Source organism: Panulirus ornatus, chromosome 17, assembly GCF_036320965.1.
Source record: "Panulirus ornatus isolate Po-2019 chromosome 17, ASM3632096v1, whole genome shotgun sequence".
NCBI classification, from domain to species: domain Eukaryota; kingdom Metazoa; phylum Arthropoda; class Malacostraca; order Decapoda; family Palinuridae; genus Panulirus; species Panulirus ornatus.
Genome location: NC_092240.1, coordinates 16,949,692 through 16,967,765, shown reverse-complemented (window position 1 = coordinate 16,967,765; position 18,074 = coordinate 16,949,692). Strand labels below are relative to the sequence as shown.

Genomic DNA, 18,074 nt, shown 5'->3' with positions numbered 1-18,074 from the left:
TATTTAAGTTACAGAAGAATCAACCTGAATGTTGACGATACATTTCACATCAGATAATATCTAGGAGCAGAAGACATAATTGGAACACAGTAATGGCTAATTACCTGTGGATTTATGTATCTTACAGACATTACAAGCAACCAGTGTGTGCTCTTTATTCTCCAATGTTTTATTCCTGTATTTGCAGAGGGAGCCTGGCTGTCGTGGAGACCCAGTGGGATAACAAGCCCAAACTCCTAGACCCAGTGCATAGGTCCCTCACCACCGACGGGCCGCCCTAGAGCATAGAGCCCGCACCTCCTGAGTTGTAGGGAGGTTTAATCTCAAACATCATCATCCTGTATTTCATACCGTTGCCACACACGTCAGCCTGGCGTCTGGTGACGTTGACTCAGGATGAGGTTTCTGTCTATATATATCCTGGAAACGAACTTACTTGGGCAACAGACCTCTCAAAACTAGATGTAGGGGGCGCCCGGGATTGAACCGGGGACCTCTCGATCTGCAGTCGAATGCTCTACCACTGAGCTACACCCCCATCTGCTGGTGTAATGTCATCGTATGTACAACACTGTGCATGATTCCCTAACAAGTGTAACATAGGCATAACATTAAAGTTTTCGTAATGGCAAGCGGGGCACATTGTGAGGAAATATTTGACAGGTCTCTCGAAGACATTGTGCTGAGAATAGATAAAACTAACGAACTTTGTTTCTATTGAGTTCGAGATGTGAAAAGGCGATGTTCTCTGAAAAAGGAATAGACCATTCTTGTACAGGAATCATTGCTGGTTGTTTTTTGTTCATTTGCAAAACAATATCCTGGATTGAAACATATTTCATTCACTTAAACCGAAGATATATGATAATAGCATTTTTTTTGTCAGCTTAAATATATAGTAGCTTAAGCTACGTACCCATTTGATCGGCCAACCCCGTATTGCAGGATGAACAGCTGGATTGTCTGTGGACCGATTGCCTCAGTGTTGAAGGTAGACAGAAGTTATGTAGCATCAACATTAAGATGATGACCATCGATGTAAAGGGAATATCCATCAATTCCAGGTATACCATTATGTTCCTTAGACACCAGGACCACTTGAACATCTTACTACTAGAACCTGCCCTTAGTGACCAGTGTGTGCTGGGAGATCAGGACGAGACCATGGCCACGAGAGCCGCCTGCAGCCGCATGAGTCCTGCCCTCACTCGTGACCACCACCAACCCTTCACCGTTACCAGTTGTCGTCTTGGTGTCCGACGACAGTAGGGCCAGCAGTGCCGGGTCGCTGACAACATTATTGCGCGAACGACAAATTTGTTCGTGTCTCCCGCGACCGAGTCCAGGATGTCCTCTGGACGAAGCTGAGTACCGGGTGTCCACGAGACTAACCGAGGCACAAGTCACACACACACAGTGGAAGACGGCGTGTTCACCTTGGAGAGGGCGGGCAGGTTTGCCAGCTAAGAGGGAGGAGCTCAGCAGGAAGAGTAACTTACTGATTTATAGATGATGCGGGTGGCGGGGGGAAGAGAGGCATGTGGCAGAGGCGTCGTCACAAGTGTGAGAGATGTGGGAAGAAACTGTTATCTCTCAGGTTTTCTTCCTCTTATCAGGCGAGAACTACGAGTCCGATGCCTAATGAGGTCTTGGTAGATTCCACACAATGTAGCGAACGTCTCTGTTACAAGAGAGCTGACTGGAGAATCTTGAAGAGAAATTTAGTTTTCAAAGTAGAGTTACCAAGAAGTGGAAAACATGTTGAGAACATTGATAACCAGTTTACTTTTAGATGAAGCTTGCAGTGAGGACTATATATGTTATACAGAAAGTATTCCTCATTCCTCAAGGTTCTGCTTCTGCATTTTACATCGTTTCTGTACACATCAGCCTGGCGTCTGGTGAATTAGAGTCGGAGTGAATTTTGTGATTCTTCTCTTGAAGTTAACCTTCTTGGGTAACATACCTCTCAAAATTAATTGTAGGGGGCGCCCGGGATTGAACCAGGGACCTCTCGATCTGCAGTCGAATGCTCTACCACTGAGCTACACCCCCATCTGTTATTGGTGAGGAAGAAAGAGCCAACTGACGCTACAGAGTACACGATTCCCAGAGAAAGTTAACAGATCTTTGAAACATGATATATTACATGGTATATTACATGAGGGATGATAGTGATGTGGATTTTGATTATGGCAGACGGAGCACATATTGAGGAACTATGTGACAGTTCTCCCGATGGTACAGAGCTGGGCGTAGGAAGCTTCAACGAACGTTATTGAGGGAAATATAAAAGATGTCCTGTTCATAGAGTTATTTCAAGTCATAATGTACAGGAATCGTCACTGCTTATGTCTTTAAGTAAAAACCACGTTAGTTTAAACAAAATTTACTCTGGTATATTAACTTTATTTCGGGACACGTCAGTCATTGTGAAAAATAATGGAATCATATGTCAGTATAACCAAGTAAATATGCCCATAACAATATAGTAATGTTAACATAACTAAATTGATGAGTATTATTGTAATAATATTTATCAGTGTAGCAGCACATTAGACACCAGAATCTTTTAATTGTGTAATGCAGTAGAAATCATCTCGAGAGGTCGAAACCTCATTTATCAAGAATGGTAGAGTTCGGGATCTGTGTATCTGTCGTAAAGTGCAGATGAGAGTGGAGTGAAAATGGCCTTCGCATGACCCCCCTAAAATGATCCAAGCTAAGGTTCAAGTCCAGCTCGAGTTGGTTTGGTTCCCGACGCAGCAACGTACAGGTGAGTAACCCCAACAGTCACATGGGGTACGATGCTATGCACCTACGGCGGACGAGGTGAGCCAAACGCGTCGACATTGGCAGGTCCAGGGTTACAGCAGGAGCTCCCTCGTCTCGGGTGATGGAGGACTGACAACCACGAGAAACACCTACGGCGCTGAAGTCGCCGTCCACCACCCTCTGGGGTGGTGTTGGTCCTGCCGGGTACCAGGTACACACACCATCAGTGCCCCTCCGGACTCCAGTCCAGAACCACCTACACAGACAGTGCTGGAACCTGTAATTATTTTGACCGGTTCTTGCTGGTAGACCTGGAAGGTACGAGAGCCACCTGCTACAGCCGAAGGCTTCCTGCCCTCGCTAACCTGTTGCCATGACCTCGAAGCAGCGTCTCGGCGTTACGAGTTCGACAAATAGGCAGCACCTGAGGGTCACTGTGAACATTACCACGTGAACAACGGTTACTTTGTGTCTGGGGTCGGTCCTCCACGATGTCCACGGGACAAAAATGAGTGACGGAAGTCCACGTGTCAGCTTTGATCTCCACTTAAGCTTAGACTGTCCTAGTATTCGCCAAGGATCTGGTGGCAGGGAAGTCAGCAATAACAATAGATTACTACTGATCTATGAGAGAGGAGAGTGGCGGGGAAAGAGAAGCAGAGGGGCACGTTGTCAAAGGTCATGACATCAGATGAGAGAGATGTGGGAAGATGATGTTATCTTTTGAGTTTATCTCTCCCATAAAGCCAAACATTAGGTCTGATGCTTAATGATAAGTCCAAGTAAATGCTACATAATTTATCTAACAAGCAGTTTCAGGTATTAGATAGTCATCATGGATGCTGAAGAGACATTCAGCTCTTGAAATACGATTATCTAGGAAGAGATGACACAACGGGAATAGTAATAACACATTAACTTCGAATGGACATTACAGGAAGGACATTAATTGAATTATCTAGAGTGTGCTCTTCATTCTTCAGTGTTATATTCGTGCATTAACCCATTGTTGCTACATGTATCAGCCTGGCGTCGGATGGCGTAGACTCAGAATGAGGTTCGTGTCTAGTATTCTATAATCATACGCTCTTGGTCAACAGATCTCTCAAAACTAGTTGTAGGGGGCGCCCGGGATTGAACCGGGGACCTCTCGATCTGCAGTCGAATGCTCTACCACTGAGCTACACCCCCAACTGGGAAACGGAGAGAAGGAAACGCTTACTTCATTTTACAGGGAACAGGACGTACTATGGAATCAAGCAGACTTGTGACACATTATATAAACATTCGTGATACTTTTATTCAGATTTTATTAGTGCCAAGTGGAACACAATGAAGGGAAACTGGTCTCTCGAAGATGTTGTGCTGGGCTTAGAAAACCTTGGACGAACTTTGTCGAGTTGACGGAAACCTGAAGATCAGGGGACGCTCTTCTTCGACTGTTAGAACCATTGTGTACAGGAACCAACATTGTAGATGTCTTTACTAAGCTAATGGATGTCACTGTAAACGAAATATTCATCAGTGATACAGCAGGAAACATCACATCTATAATAACTTCGAGTTCGACATCTGTGTATGTCTCATGTCAAAAGATTTCTTTTTTATTTGGTTCTGTCTTCTCATGTTAGGAAGAACTGCAGTAAAGACAACAATGTATTGTTTATCACATGTTTACCAAATGGTGTCCTAGCTACGTCTCTTCGTTGTGTATCAACTGACTGTTATATTTCTCTCTTGTGTCTCCCCTGATGATGTGATTATTACACGAAAGTGCACTTTGGAACTTATCGTGTTTCATTTTCCCCGTGGACTCATAGGAATATACTTGATCCCGTGCAAAATTGTATATATATATATATATATATATATATATATATATATATATATATATATATATATATATATATATATCTTCCTTTCTTTCAAACTATTCGCCATTTTCCGCTTTAGCGAGGTAGCGTTAAGAACAGAGGACTGGGCCTTTGAGGGAATATCCTCACCTAGCCCCCTTCTCTGTTCCTTCTTTTGGAAAATTAAAAAAGAAATGATGAGAGGGGAGGATTTCCTGACACCCCCCCCCCCCCCCCCCCCCCGCTCCCTCCCCTTTTAGTCGTCTTCTACGACACGCAGGGAACACGTGGGAAGTATTCTTTCTCCCCTATCCCCAGGGATATATATATATATATATATATATATATATATATATATATATATATATATATATATATATATATATATATATGCAGTGAAGCTAAGGTAATAGTGCATATGAGAGTATAGTGAAAGAAAGTGTATTGAAAATGGGAAATATAGTGAAGATGGGGAAGTAGTGAAGATGAAGTTTATTTAAGATAATGTTGTAAGGATTATGAAGTCTAGTAAAGATGAGGGTGTTGTGAAGATGACCTTTGACATGACTCAATAATTATCCAAGCTAAGGTTCGAGTTCTGATGAGGTTTGTTTGATTAATGATTCAGCACTGGACAAACACGCTGGCCCCGCAGTCGTATGGGATTCAGCACCACATACTTCCAGGAAACATTCGTCGACCAGTGAACCAGGCCAACCCAACCTACCGCCGCTGCTGGTCGACACTGGCGGGTCCAGTGATGCCGTAGCAGCTTCCTCCTCCTAAGGTGCTGGAGACCTGACTCTCAACATGAGGAACTGCCACGGCGCAGAGGTCCTTTCCACCACCACCACCTCCTCCTCCTCCTCCTCCTGCTGGAGTGGTGTTGATCCTTCCGAGTACCAGGTACACCAGTATGTCCCTCGCACACCAGAGCGAGTGCTGGAACTTGCAGATGCTGACTAGTAGCCACAGGAGTGCTGCCCTCCCACTCTCACCTGTCGTCGTGACCTCCAGCAGCACTTCGATGTTACGAGTTAAGTGTCGTACACTGTGGGCAGTAGAGGGTCGCTGGGTAAACAGATGAATGAATGAATGAGTAATCGTCCTCCAGGATCTCCATGAGACAAACTGAGTGACAGTTACTTGAGTGTTTGTCTCCTCGCCATTAACTAGGATCTGCACTAGTACAGGTCAAGACTCTAGTGTCATGGAAGTCAGTGTGTTCTTGGACGGGTTGGGGCTACCCTACTAGCCAAGAAGATGCTTAGAAATAACAGTGACTTACTGACTTACAGGTGTTACGAGTGGCGGGGAAAGAGAGGCATGTGGCTGAGGCCTCGTCACGTGACGCGAGATAGTTGTAGCAAGAAAATATTACCTTTCAGTCTTTCTCGTTGAACGAACATTGAAGGTCTAATACCTCATCAGATTTAAGTAAATTCTACGGAATTTATGTAGCAAATGTTTCAGTTACGTAACCACCGGTCTGGATATCGAGGAGACATTCAGTTTTCAAAATGTAATTATACTGGAGTACAAAACATACTTAAAAAGGTAATGATGAGCGATTACCTTGGAATCGACCTCACAGTCGGGACATTATTAAGTATACGGAGAAAGCTCTTCATGCTTCAGTGTTTTATTCATGCGTATCACAGCATTCCCTACGCATATTAGCCTGGCGTCAGGTGACGTTACCTCTTGGTGAGTTCGTGGGTATTCCCTGGAATTGATCATCATCTTGGGCAACAGATATCTTAAAAATGAGTGTCAGGGGGCGCCCGGGATTGAACCAGGGACCTCTCGATCTGCAGTCGAATGCTCTACCACTGAGCTACACCCCCGACTGATACCAGTAATCGAGTGAACGCTTACTTTCCACAGATGACACAGTTCACTACGAAATATAACGAATGTATGAAACACAATGTTACGTTAGAGATGATGGTGAAAGAGATTTTGATAATGGTAGACGGAGCACATTGTAAGGAAACATTTGACAGTTTTCATGAAGATAACTGTACTAGGCTTAGAAAACGTTAAAGACTTTGGGGGAAATACGAAGAAAAAAGGCGTTGTTGCTAATGTGTAAACCATCACACACAGTTGTGTACCGTCACTGGAATGTGTTTAACTAAACGGGCAATTTATGTAGAACGCGGAATTGCTTTTCAATTGAATATTCATTCATTTCTAATCGAGAAGCGTGTCAGTCACATTGAACATTATTATGGTCATGTATCACTATAAACCGTGTAAAGGAGATGTCACCATACCGTGTAGATGAGGAAATATAACAGTAACATTACAAAACAGATGAGCGTCGTTGTATGAAACAGTATTCATCATTGATGCAGCACGTACACACAACAGGATCTACTAAATTCAGTTCGTATAGTACCATAGAAATTGTCTCAGGGTATAACGAGAAACATCACATCTGTCTGTTAGTGATGGTATGATGTATGTATGTCTGTCTGTCTGTGTGAGGCGTTCAAGGTCGGTCTAGACCCTAGCTTTATTGAAGATAAGGGTAGTGAAGAATATAGTGAACGTAGCTCAGTGAACTTAAGGGTACTGTGAGGGTGAGGATGTAGTGCAGAGTATAGTGAACATAGCTTCGCGAAGACAAGGGTATTGTGAGGGTGTCATGAAGGTGATCTTAGTGCATGATGATCCAAGCTAGGTTCAAGGCGGACCAAAACAATGCTAGCGGTGTTCACTGCTGGCTGCATGACGAGTGAAGAAATCATTCTGATTTAGGACGCAGCATCGGACGTACGACTCGTCATACAGTCGTATGGGATACGATGCTCTACACGACCAGGATACATCCAGCCGGCGGACAAGGCAGAGCCAACCACTCGTCGACGCTGGCAGGTTCAGTGATGCACTCGGAAGCGTCCTCATGTTGGGCGCTGGAGATCTGAACCTTCTCTTGTGAGGAGCGGCCACGGCGCGGGGGTCCTGCCCACCTCCTGCTGGGGTGGTGGTGATTTTGACCGAGTACCAGGTACGCCAGCATGTCCCTCGCACACCAGATCCGCCTGCACGAACTATACTGGACCAGTAAATCCTAGTAGACCAGAACGGAGCTAAGACGACCAGCTGCAGGAATCTTGCCGTCGCTCACCTGTCGTCGTGGCCTCCAGGAGCCCTTCACCTACAAAGTGTGTCAGGCCATCTGAGCGGTGGGGGCTGTGTAGGTCTGCGGGTTCCACCAGCTTTGGTCGACCGACCACCCAGTCCCATTAGCTTGGGACGAACCTGGTTGTGGGAATGAAGACTTTCCGAAGGCTTGAGGAGTTATTGTCATGCTACTGGTCGACGACACCATGGCCATTAGAGCGTCGTTGTCAGTGTTACGTGTGAAGAACGGATGGTGTGTACGTCAGGCGTCATGCAGGATCTGCACGGGACAAACTCAGTGACGAAGTTGACCATCAAGCGTTGTTCTCCTCCACACTGGCTGATACTACCCTGTTCCCTGCTAATACCCTGGCGGAGGGGAAGTTAGTGTGTTCCTGGACGGGATGGACAGCACTTGCAAGCCAGGCAGGAGGTCAGTAGTAACAGTAAATTACTGATTCATAGGTGATGAAAATGGCGGAGGAAGAGAAGCAGAGAGAGACGTGTGGCGCTGGTCACGTCATATAGCATGAGAGAGATGTTGGGAGAAAATATCACCTTTCAGTATTTTTTTCTTCCGTAAGACGAAAAACTATGGTTGACATCTAATAAGAGCTTTTAGTCAGTTATTTTACAGCAAATATCTTTGAAGTGACATTCAGTTCTCAGAATACAATTATCCAGGATCAAGAAACATAATTGGAGCAGTAATAGCCAGTCATCTTTGAATGTAATTTGCAGTGAGGACGACGTGAAATATCCTGAGTATGGTGACGTACACGTAGGGTGGGGGTTCGCGTATACTCTCTAGAAATGAGCTTTATTGGTCATTAGACTTCTCAAAAGTAGTGCCAGGGGGCGCCCGGGATTGAACCAGGGACCTCTCGATCTGCAGTCGAATGCTCTACCACTGAGCTACACCCCCAGACCATACGTAATGACGCACGAGTTGGAAGGAAGGGATGACAAAACAATGCGTTGCGCTTTCCTGAAGACTTTTAGTTCCCACCGATGAAGAGTTCGATATCAACACTGGTAAATGGAGCACACTGTGCAGAAGCATTGACCGTCTCCAGAACACATGATCCTGAGCACAAGGTGAATCTTGGATCGACTTTACACTGACGTGAGTAAGGTGTGGGGAGGATAGGCGATGCTCTTCGAAAAAGAGCATAAACCATCCCGTACTGGAACCCTCGTTGGAAATGTCTTCCAGTGAAGACGGATTTTTTTTTTTTTTTTTTTTTGTATTGAAAAGTTTCGTTCCTCTGGACCGGAAATGTATGTTAACCACAGAGTTATGAGGTCATGGATCAGTACATATTAAGTACAGTACAGTACAGATGAGATGTGTGTCAGTACAGTACAGATGTGTGTTATGTATGATGTGGTCCTACAGTAATGTTAATCAGATGATAATTATCGTCATAAAAGGAACATGTATTGATCACAAGACACAGACATGATCTTTATCACGTAGTACAAGACATTATCTCGAGGATCAAGGAGCTTTTAACATGTAATTACTGACGTAACGCCTGATGAGTGTATTATCTGCTGACCATCTGGAGGGTACACCCGACCTGTGAACCACGAGAACCTGCAGTCCATCATCCCTCGCATAACCACTGACTCACTGGGACCTCCATTGACTCACTGGGACCTCTACTCATTCACTGGCACCTCCACTGACTCAGAGGGACGTCTGCTGACTCACTGGAACCTCCACTGACTCACTGGAAGCTCTGCTGACTCACTGGAAGCTCTACTGACTCACTGGGACCTCTACTGACTCGCTGGGACCTCCACTGATTCACTGGGACCTCCACTGATTCACTGGGACCTCTACTGACTCACTGGGACCTCCACTGATTCACTGGGACCTCCACTGACTCACTGGGACCTTCACTGATTCACTGGGACCTCCACTGACTCACTTGGACCTCCACTGACTCACTGGGATCTCCACTGACTCACTGGGACCTCCACTGACTCACTGGGACCTCCACTGACTCACTGGGACCTCCACTGGCTCACTGAGACCTCCACTGACTCACTGGAACCTCCCCTCATTTTGGATGGTGGTGGGGGATCTTGCCCGGGTATCTGGTACATCACTATGTCCCGCGGACGACGTGACCCCCCCTCACAGCAGAGCAGCGGAACCTGCCGTTAGTAGCCGCCTTCACCTGATAGACCTGGACGGGGCGCAGCAACGAGTCACACTCACAGCCACGGGAGGCCCGGCCTCGCTCTCCTATCGTCGTGTCGTGTCCTCCAGCAGCCCCTCACCGTCACCAGATAGTGTCGTGCTGCTGCTGGTTGAGGCGCAGTGAGGAAGTTGTGCGAAGTTAGGAGGGTTTTTTTTTTTATGGTATTTTAGGAGGGCACGGAGGATGAGAGAGAGAGAGAGAGAGAGAGAGAGAGAGAGAGAGAGAGAGAGAGAGAGAGAGAGAGAGAGTCCCGAGCGAGAAAGAGATGACTTGGATTCATTTCAGGTGACGTCATATTGTTTAACAGATGTGTGTCACTCCTCATACTGTCCGCCTGGGCCTTGAAGAAGTGTGCACCTCTGAGGACATGAATATCTCTGAGAAGAAATGATTACCTTGGAAACACAGACGATCGATTACCTTCCAACGAGCCTTGTAATCAAGACGTTACAGTGTATACAAAGTTTCCTCATCACATCTTAACTTTTTCTTTAAAGTGTGGACCTCGTTGAGCAGGAACATCTTTTCAAAACTAGTGTCAGGGGGCGCCCGGGATTGAACCAGGGACCTCTCGATCTGCAGTCGAATGCTCTACCACTGAGCTACACCCCCTTGTGTACATCTCAGAGCAGGAAAACCTCATGCGTGCTGTATTATAACGTTGTCAGTGATAATTCTGTTACAGATTTTGATAGTGGGAAGCAGAGCATATTTTATCTGAACATGTGAGGCTCCTGAACACATTTTGGTTCGTGCAAATGAAACAGCCAAACATTATGTGTTTATATCGTGGTCAGGGGAGTGGTAGCGAAACAGACGCTGTGGGAGGGATATGTATTAACCATACGCCACAGCAACCAACGCAGGAGAGACAGCGTGGACCAGCAAGCACCCGAGGAGTGCAGAAAAAAGGTAAAATATTTTGCATGGATGTAAATATTGGAGTCGTTCTCATTCGAAGAAGAGACAACTTTATTTGTCACATCCTGACTCAGTAAAGTATGTAGTTTCATACTAATCAGATACATATTCTCTATTTAGTTTAATGCTACAGTAAGTTCATTTTTCTGTTCTTACTGGTACCTTACAGCTGTGGGCGATGGGTCGTGAGATCTGCTGCCGATGAATTGGTCACTGATGTAGTTTGTGATGGTGAACTGAGTCTTGGGTTGATGAGGTATGGAGCATCTTTGATTGCTTGGAACCACCTTCATGGACCTGTGAACTGAACGCGCTTTTTCAAACATTCTGTATTCGTTTTCTATTGCTGGCCCACGTTCCGTTTTCTGTATTGTCGACTAATCTGGAGCTTTTGGTTCATATTTACGTATAAAAAGAAAATAGACCAACAACTAAGCGTTGTAGTCCACCACAACTTACTTCCCAAAGAATTCCGATGTCGGTTCTTTTTTTTTCTTGTTTTCTGAGAGTAAATCCCTTATTTATAAATTCCTCATCATAGAGACTATCTGTGGGTAATGCAGGACATCTTGTCTTGTCAGCCCAGTGTCTCTCGGACATGGTTTAACAGGATTGATGATCTTTTCATCCCTTTCAGGTATATCTTCCCTTTTCTTTCCTCGAGTACATGCCTACGTCACACAGAACTTGTTATAGGAATGATGGCACACAAATATAGACCCATTTGGACACATGAAACATCGACTTCATGAAGAACATTAGCATATGTTCTGTAAATATGACGTTTTTGCTGTTATGTAATCGTACGTTTAATGAATTTGAGTGTGATATTCATGTATATCGCACGTAAGGAGAGAGAAAAAAAATGCCATTTGTGGACAGCCTGAAAAAGACATGAACCTCCGGAATTATATTTTCTCGTTCTGCATCACCTTTCGTCTCGTGGGTGAAGGTAGAGGCAGGCTTGCCTGCTGGAGCGCTGGTCGCTGGACACTGAAATCTGACTGACTGACGAGCTGAATGCTGGCTTATTGACGTGATGCAAGGGAGGGAGAGAGAGAGGGAGGGAAGGGGACAAGGGAGAGGAGCGACACATGGGAGAGGTCATATGAGGTGAGGTAAGGTCACTTGACGTCAGAGAGAGAGAGAGAGAGAGAGAGAGAGAGAGAGAGAGAGAGAGAGAGAGAGAGAGAGAGAGAGAACTGGGAAGGAAAGATCTTCTTGGAACCCATTTCAGTTTGTTGACAATTACATAGACTTTGATACCGACTGAAAAGCTACACATGAATCCTACTCAACACACGTGAAAATAATTGTCAGTTTTTCACAGCCCAAATCAAATTAGTGTCTTGATACCTGATGAAGTGCTACATAAATCCTGCTAGATACGTGCACATGATATGTCAGTTTTCATAGTCCAGGTCGAATGAGACGAGACGTCCAGCCTTCAGCGTACAAATATCAAGAAAGACAAGACCATTTCTGTTGTAGTGAGAAACATTTGCGTTCCAATTGGTCCTTGATATACGGGTCTGTCTCTCGTGTTGTTCATATATCGTGTCTTGATGCTGTACGTACATAAGGTCGTAAATCATAGTGATTACTTGACGTTGTACCGCCATACCTCCTGATCGTGAGGGAGATGGGCAGACCCGAGGTTCCATGTTGGTCATGGACACCAGAGGGTACGAGGCTATCCTGGCAGTGTGGGGGCAGCAGACTTGGTTGGTGTTGAGTTTCTTAAACTTGTATCGCTAAGTCGTGTTACCGTCGTACATTAACACGTGTGTGTGTGTTTGGGTGTGTGTGTGTATGTATGTGTGTGTGTGTGTGTGTGTGTGTCGCCTATTTGTACAGTACATCACATTTCAGCCCCATAACCTGACCTGACGGCCTCTGGTGAGTAAGACATACATGGTAAGGACTACGCGCTAGTCCTCCCTCGTGACAAAAATACGTGTGGTTGGTACTGGTAAGTAGGTACACTCTCTCTCTCTCTCTCTCTCTCTCTCTCTCTCTCTCTCTCTCTCTCTCTCTCTCTCTCTCTCTCTCTCTCTAATGCCTGAAGTCGTGGAATAATTTTTATACCCAACCTTTTCTCCGTGGCCACAGTACTTTCTTCTTTGTTTTTCTTTTTTTCCTACCGTGTACGAAACTGAGTAAAGTTGAACGCTACAAACAACGTGTCCGGGTAAACGACAAGATTTAATTGAATTTTTTTTTTTTTTTATCTTTTGTTGCCTGGTGTTTTCAGAACCAATCTACGCGAGAGGGTTTTTTTTTTCTTGCGAGAACATAACGTGTATTGTTTTCGTTTTCTGTTGTCTTTTTTTTCTTCTGTTCATTCAGAATTGAATGATACCATTCGTTTGCACGAACATGTTCAGGAAGCACTCGCGAAAATACTGTGTCTCGTTGTGTTGACGCCGTTCGTGACTTCCAACATCCAAAACTTCATTCATTTGCTTGATTTTAGGCTAACGCCAGCCACCGCTGCCCACCTCCCTCCTTCTCTTCCCTCCCACTGTAGGTGGTGACAAGCGTATGTACCCCTTACTCCTTACCCTGCACGACTCCATCTCCTACCTAGGCCCGTAATAATACTCACTCACCAGCGTCAGTCAAGACCTTGGAGCAATCAAGTCGATCACTATCTTCAGATCTTCCTCATACCGTCTGTACCTTCTCCGCCGACTGAAGTCACTCAGCGTCTCACCAGTCGAGCTCAGGAATGTCTGTATCATCATCATTCTACCGCAGCTCATCTCCGCCTCCTGAGCCTCACCGAGAGCTACGCTGAGGGATCACACAGGACGAGTGCAAGATAGAGCGTGTAGAGTCATGCTGCTGCTGCTGCTGCTCCCATCTTACAGCAGCTACCACGAGGCCCCTCATCTGGCTGACCCTGCAGCTCACGCGGCAGTTTGACGGTAAACTGCTGACACACTCCAGTTGCATCTCTTCCTCTTCCTCCGACGCCCTTCCTTCACGGACCGCCGTTCGACTTGACTAATCGCAGCTCGTACAGACAGATATAAGAGCAGTCCTTTACCTGCTATTGTGAAACGCCAAGAACAGTGCAATGACAATGCATAGTTAAGCAAGTAAACAGCTCCGTTTTCTGTTAGGTTGGCTATTCGGTATGTCAACTACTGTATTACTGTACTATCCATCACTCAATTCAGCTTTGTGCATACTGTATAAACCACAGTGTTTACTCTGTAAACATTCCTGTATATGTGCCACCCTGGCTGTCTAGATGTACCTCACTCACGTGCTTATCCTGAGTGTGGAAATAGCCAGCCCCAGCTTGATCTTAACCTTCTGTATGATGGATAACTACATACCATCATGACCACACAGTTCTGTACTGTCTGTAATGCCTCCGCTGTGTATTTTCAACCGGATGGCTGCCTAATTCCAAGAAACCGTTGTATATATGTTAATCTATTTAAACACACACACACACACACACACACACACACACACATACACACGAGAGGGTAAAATAAATGGTGCCAGAATAATGTCAGTTTAGTTGCGGTGGGACGTTAGAGGCCTCAAACTTGACAACCATGGAAGAGAGAAGAGGAAATGGTGATTTGATCACAGCCTTCAAGTTACAAGACGTTATGCAGGAAACTTGTGAGATAAGAGATAAGTTGTCAGAATGACGGGCGACTGGAAGAAGCCAAGTGACGGAGTCAAGACTGCTGAGGGTAAAGGAAAGTGTAGGAAGTTGTGCGATGATGAAGAATGTAAAAGTGATGGAGCCACCACGGGTGTAGAACTCCCTCCCCCGCACTGTACAAAGAGGAAGATACGCACACACACACAAACATACTCTCTCTCTCTCTCTCTCTCTCTCTCTCTCTCTCTCTCTCTCTCTCTCTCTCTCTCTCTCTCTCTCTCTCTCTCGCCTCCCCCTCCTCGCCAAACATAAGGTCAACGGTAGTCTCTGCCTCAACTCCCTTGGCCTGTAATTGTCCTGAGGGGGGGGGGGAGGGGCGGCTTAATTACTCACTTTCCATATCGTGTCTTAATTACCTCAGGTCGCAGGGGGGAGGGGTGTTGCCCTGGCTCCTGCCATCTATTCTACATAAGCGCTGTGGGATGACTTGAGGGGGTCTCTCTCTCTCTCTCTCTCTCTCTCTCTCTCTCTCTCTCTCTCTCTCTCTCTCTCTCTCTCTCTCTCTCTCTCTCTCTCTCTCTCTCTCTCTCTCTCTCTCTCTCTCTCTCTCTCTCTCTCCCACACACAGACAGGGTTTGGCACTATCTTGGTCCTACTGTGTACTCCTGACGTATGATAACAGGCCAGACTGACAAGCCGACCGACCGACCGACATATTAGATTGACCAACCATAGATGAAAAAAAAAAAAGTTATTCCGGTGTGGAAATGTTGATAGAACCGAGACGATAAGTTGCTTATCGCTAGTTATCATTGTGAGAGACCTGAGGTGATAAGTTGCTTATCGACTGTTATCATTGTGAGAGAGTTAACAGCTGACGGGGGGGCTGTGTACGCGCGCGCCCATGGGTTATCATGATTGATATGATTGATGTAGACACCACGACTTGCTGATACTGGAGACCCCACGTCAGGGAGTGACCACCAGTGGGCGGGTGTGTAGCCGGTCCTGACGCTGCCTGCCACTCACAGCGACTCCAGAATTCGTAATGATATTTTTTCTTTTTTTTCATATTATGTTACGAAGTTCCTGTGGTGAATATAGCTGTCAGTACGCGTTCTTTACTTTCCTCGTGTTTTCTATCGTATTCCTTGTATATATATATATATATATATATATATATATATATATATATATATAATTATTTCCATACACATTCGCCATTTCCCGTGTTAGCAAGGTAGCGTTAAGAACAGAGGAGAGAAAATCCTCACTTACCCCCCTTCTCTGTTCCCTTTCTTTGGGAAAGTAAAAACTGGAGAGGAGGATATATATATATATATATATATATATATATATATATATATATATATATATATATATATATATATATATATATATAATATTACTTTACCTTAGCTCAAGAAAATCACTGATGCTACAAAATCTGAACTTGATATTAACGAGACGTTCTCGCGATGGAACTTGGGCGAGGGGGGGAGGCAACGCTGAAAGTTTTAATGAGCTTACCTTCCAGTGGAAATAAAGTTGATCGAGATTTCGACGTACCAGCGCGTATGTGCCATTGCTGTGGCCTCGGGGGTGTGTTCGAACCCGCGTTCCCCAGAAGTCGAAAAGAACCTCGCGCCTTTATGCTCAGTCGTACCCACAGAGTGGGACTCCCGGAGCGGTGCCGCTTGTGTGTACCACTTGTGAGTACCGCTTGTGTGTACCGCTTGTGAGTACCGCTTGTGTGTACCGCTTGTGTGTAACGCTTGTGTGCACCTCTTGTGAGTACCACTTGTGTGTACCTCTTGTGTGTACCGCTTGTGAGTACCGCTTGTGTGTACCGCTTGTGTGTAACGCTTGTGTGCACCTCTTGTGAGTACCACTTGTGTGTACCGCTTGTGTGTACCACTTGTGAGTACCGCTTGTGTGTACCGCTTGTGAGTACCGCTTGTGTGTACCGCTTGTGTGTAACGCTTGTGTGCACCTCTTGTGAGTACCACTTGTGTGTACCTCTTGTGTGTACCGCTTGTGAGTACCGCTTGTGTGTACCGCTTGTGTGTAACGCTTGTGTGCACCTCTTGTGAGTACCACTTGTGTGTACCTCTTGTGTGTACCGCTTGTGAGTACCGCTTGTGTGTACCGCTTGTGTGTAACGCTTGTGTGCACCTCTTGTGAGTACCACTTGTGTGTACGGCTTGTGTGTACCACTTGTGAGTACCGCTTTTGTGTACCACTTGTGAGTACCACTTGTGTGTACCACTTGTGTGTAACGCTTGTGTGCACCACTTGTGAGTACCGCTTATGTGTACCGCTTGTGTGTAACGCTTGTGAGTACCGCTTTTGTATATCACGTGTGTACCGCTTGTGTATATTGCTTGTGTGTACCACTTGTGTGTACCGCTTGTGTGCACTGCTTATGTGTAATGCTTGTCTGCACCGCTTGTGTGTACCGCTTGTGTGCACTGCTTGTGTGTACCGCTTGTGTGTACCACTAGTGTGCACCGTAACCGGCTGACCGTCACATAAAGTTTTGCTCTAAACGAGAAAACGAAATTATATTCAAAGTCTTTCCTAGGGAGCGAACTGTTATGTGTTCCTGGGAATATTTGAATAGAAAGAGGAAATTAGATTTAGAGAGATCTGATATATAGGAAGTGAAACGTGTGTGTGTATTTTTTCTTTTTTCCATTTGGATGAAATTCAGGTATTGTCGATGTATTACAGAGCTCATACATGATAATACGTGTTTAGGATGGAGATCAGGGAAAGGTGATCCAATATTGGTCTTCAGTAGTTTGTTGAATAGGAATTACTCAGCTTTATTTCACACACACACACACACACACACACACACACACACACACACACACACACAGGTGTTGATTAACACATTAGAATGGAGTCAGTAAGGCACAGACGGTATTCTCTGTACACAAGTCCACCAGATTCCCTCCCGACCCTCCACACTTCCCATCTGCTCCTCCTAGTGGCCTGGCACATACGAGGGAAGTCACCCACGTGAAGAGGGAACCCTGGGGAATTGTATAGCATCGTCACAACGTCGTGGTATAGCAGGACGACTTGTGATCATCATGGTTGTGAAGTATATCTACGTACGGTACATGTATATGTATATGTACGTACGGTACATGTATATGTATATGTACGTACGGTACAGCAGATGGACGACACGTACTGCCAGATACTATGGTTACCAGGTGATTCAGTAATCCACTGTCATGTGCGGCGCAGAATCTTTGTATTCTGCGCCGTCGTTAATACGTGACCCAGAGAAGACCACTGTTCGCTTCTACTTCGAGGGGAGAGTTTTACCACCTTGGATATTTGTGTGTTAAGCGACGCGCGTTTGTCTTCTTGGTAGAAGGCAGGTAGACAACGGTAACTGGACATTATCTTCATCTGTTACTTTGTGGGATCTATTATCTACTTCATTAGTTATGAAAGGCATATTTCGTGTGAAAGAAAACGCACGTAAATTCTATAACAAATATTTTCTAGTGACAGCAGTAGAATCCTGTT

General features: G+C 45.4%; 6 non-coding genes across 6 annotated transcripts; all 6 read right to left on the bottom strand.

The window, feature by feature from the left end:
- Positions 1–466: 466 nt before the first annotated feature.
- Positions 467–538, bottom strand: TRNAC-GCA (transfer RNA cysteine (anticodon GCA)). The gene has a single exon. It is a non-coding gene; the product is annotated as a tRNA-Cys (tRNA).
- A 1,445-nt stretch (positions 539–1,983) lies between these two features.
- Positions 1,984–2,055, bottom strand: TRNAC-GCA (transfer RNA cysteine (anticodon GCA)). Its single transcript has one exon. It is a non-coding gene; the product is annotated as a tRNA-Cys (tRNA).
- Positions 2,056–3,894: 1,839 nt separating this feature from the next.
- Positions 3,895–3,966, bottom strand: TRNAC-GCA (transfer RNA cysteine (anticodon GCA)). Its single transcript has one exon. It is a non-coding gene; the product is annotated as a tRNA-Cys (tRNA).
- Positions 3,967–6,403: 2,437 nt separating this feature from the next.
- Positions 6,404–6,475, bottom strand: TRNAC-GCA (transfer RNA cysteine (anticodon GCA)). Its single transcript has one exon. It is a non-coding gene; the product is annotated as a tRNA-Cys (tRNA).
- A 2,138-nt stretch (positions 6,476–8,613) lies between these two features.
- On the bottom strand, positions 8,614–8,685 carry TRNAC-GCA (transfer RNA cysteine (anticodon GCA)). The gene has a single exon. It is a non-coding gene; the product is annotated as a tRNA-Cys (tRNA).
- A 1,828-nt stretch (positions 8,686–10,513) lies between these two features.
- On the bottom strand, positions 10,514–10,585 carry TRNAC-GCA (transfer RNA cysteine (anticodon GCA)). Its single transcript has one exon. It is a non-coding gene; the product is annotated as a tRNA-Cys (tRNA).
- Between the last annotated feature and the right edge of the window lie 7,489 nt (positions 10,586–18,074).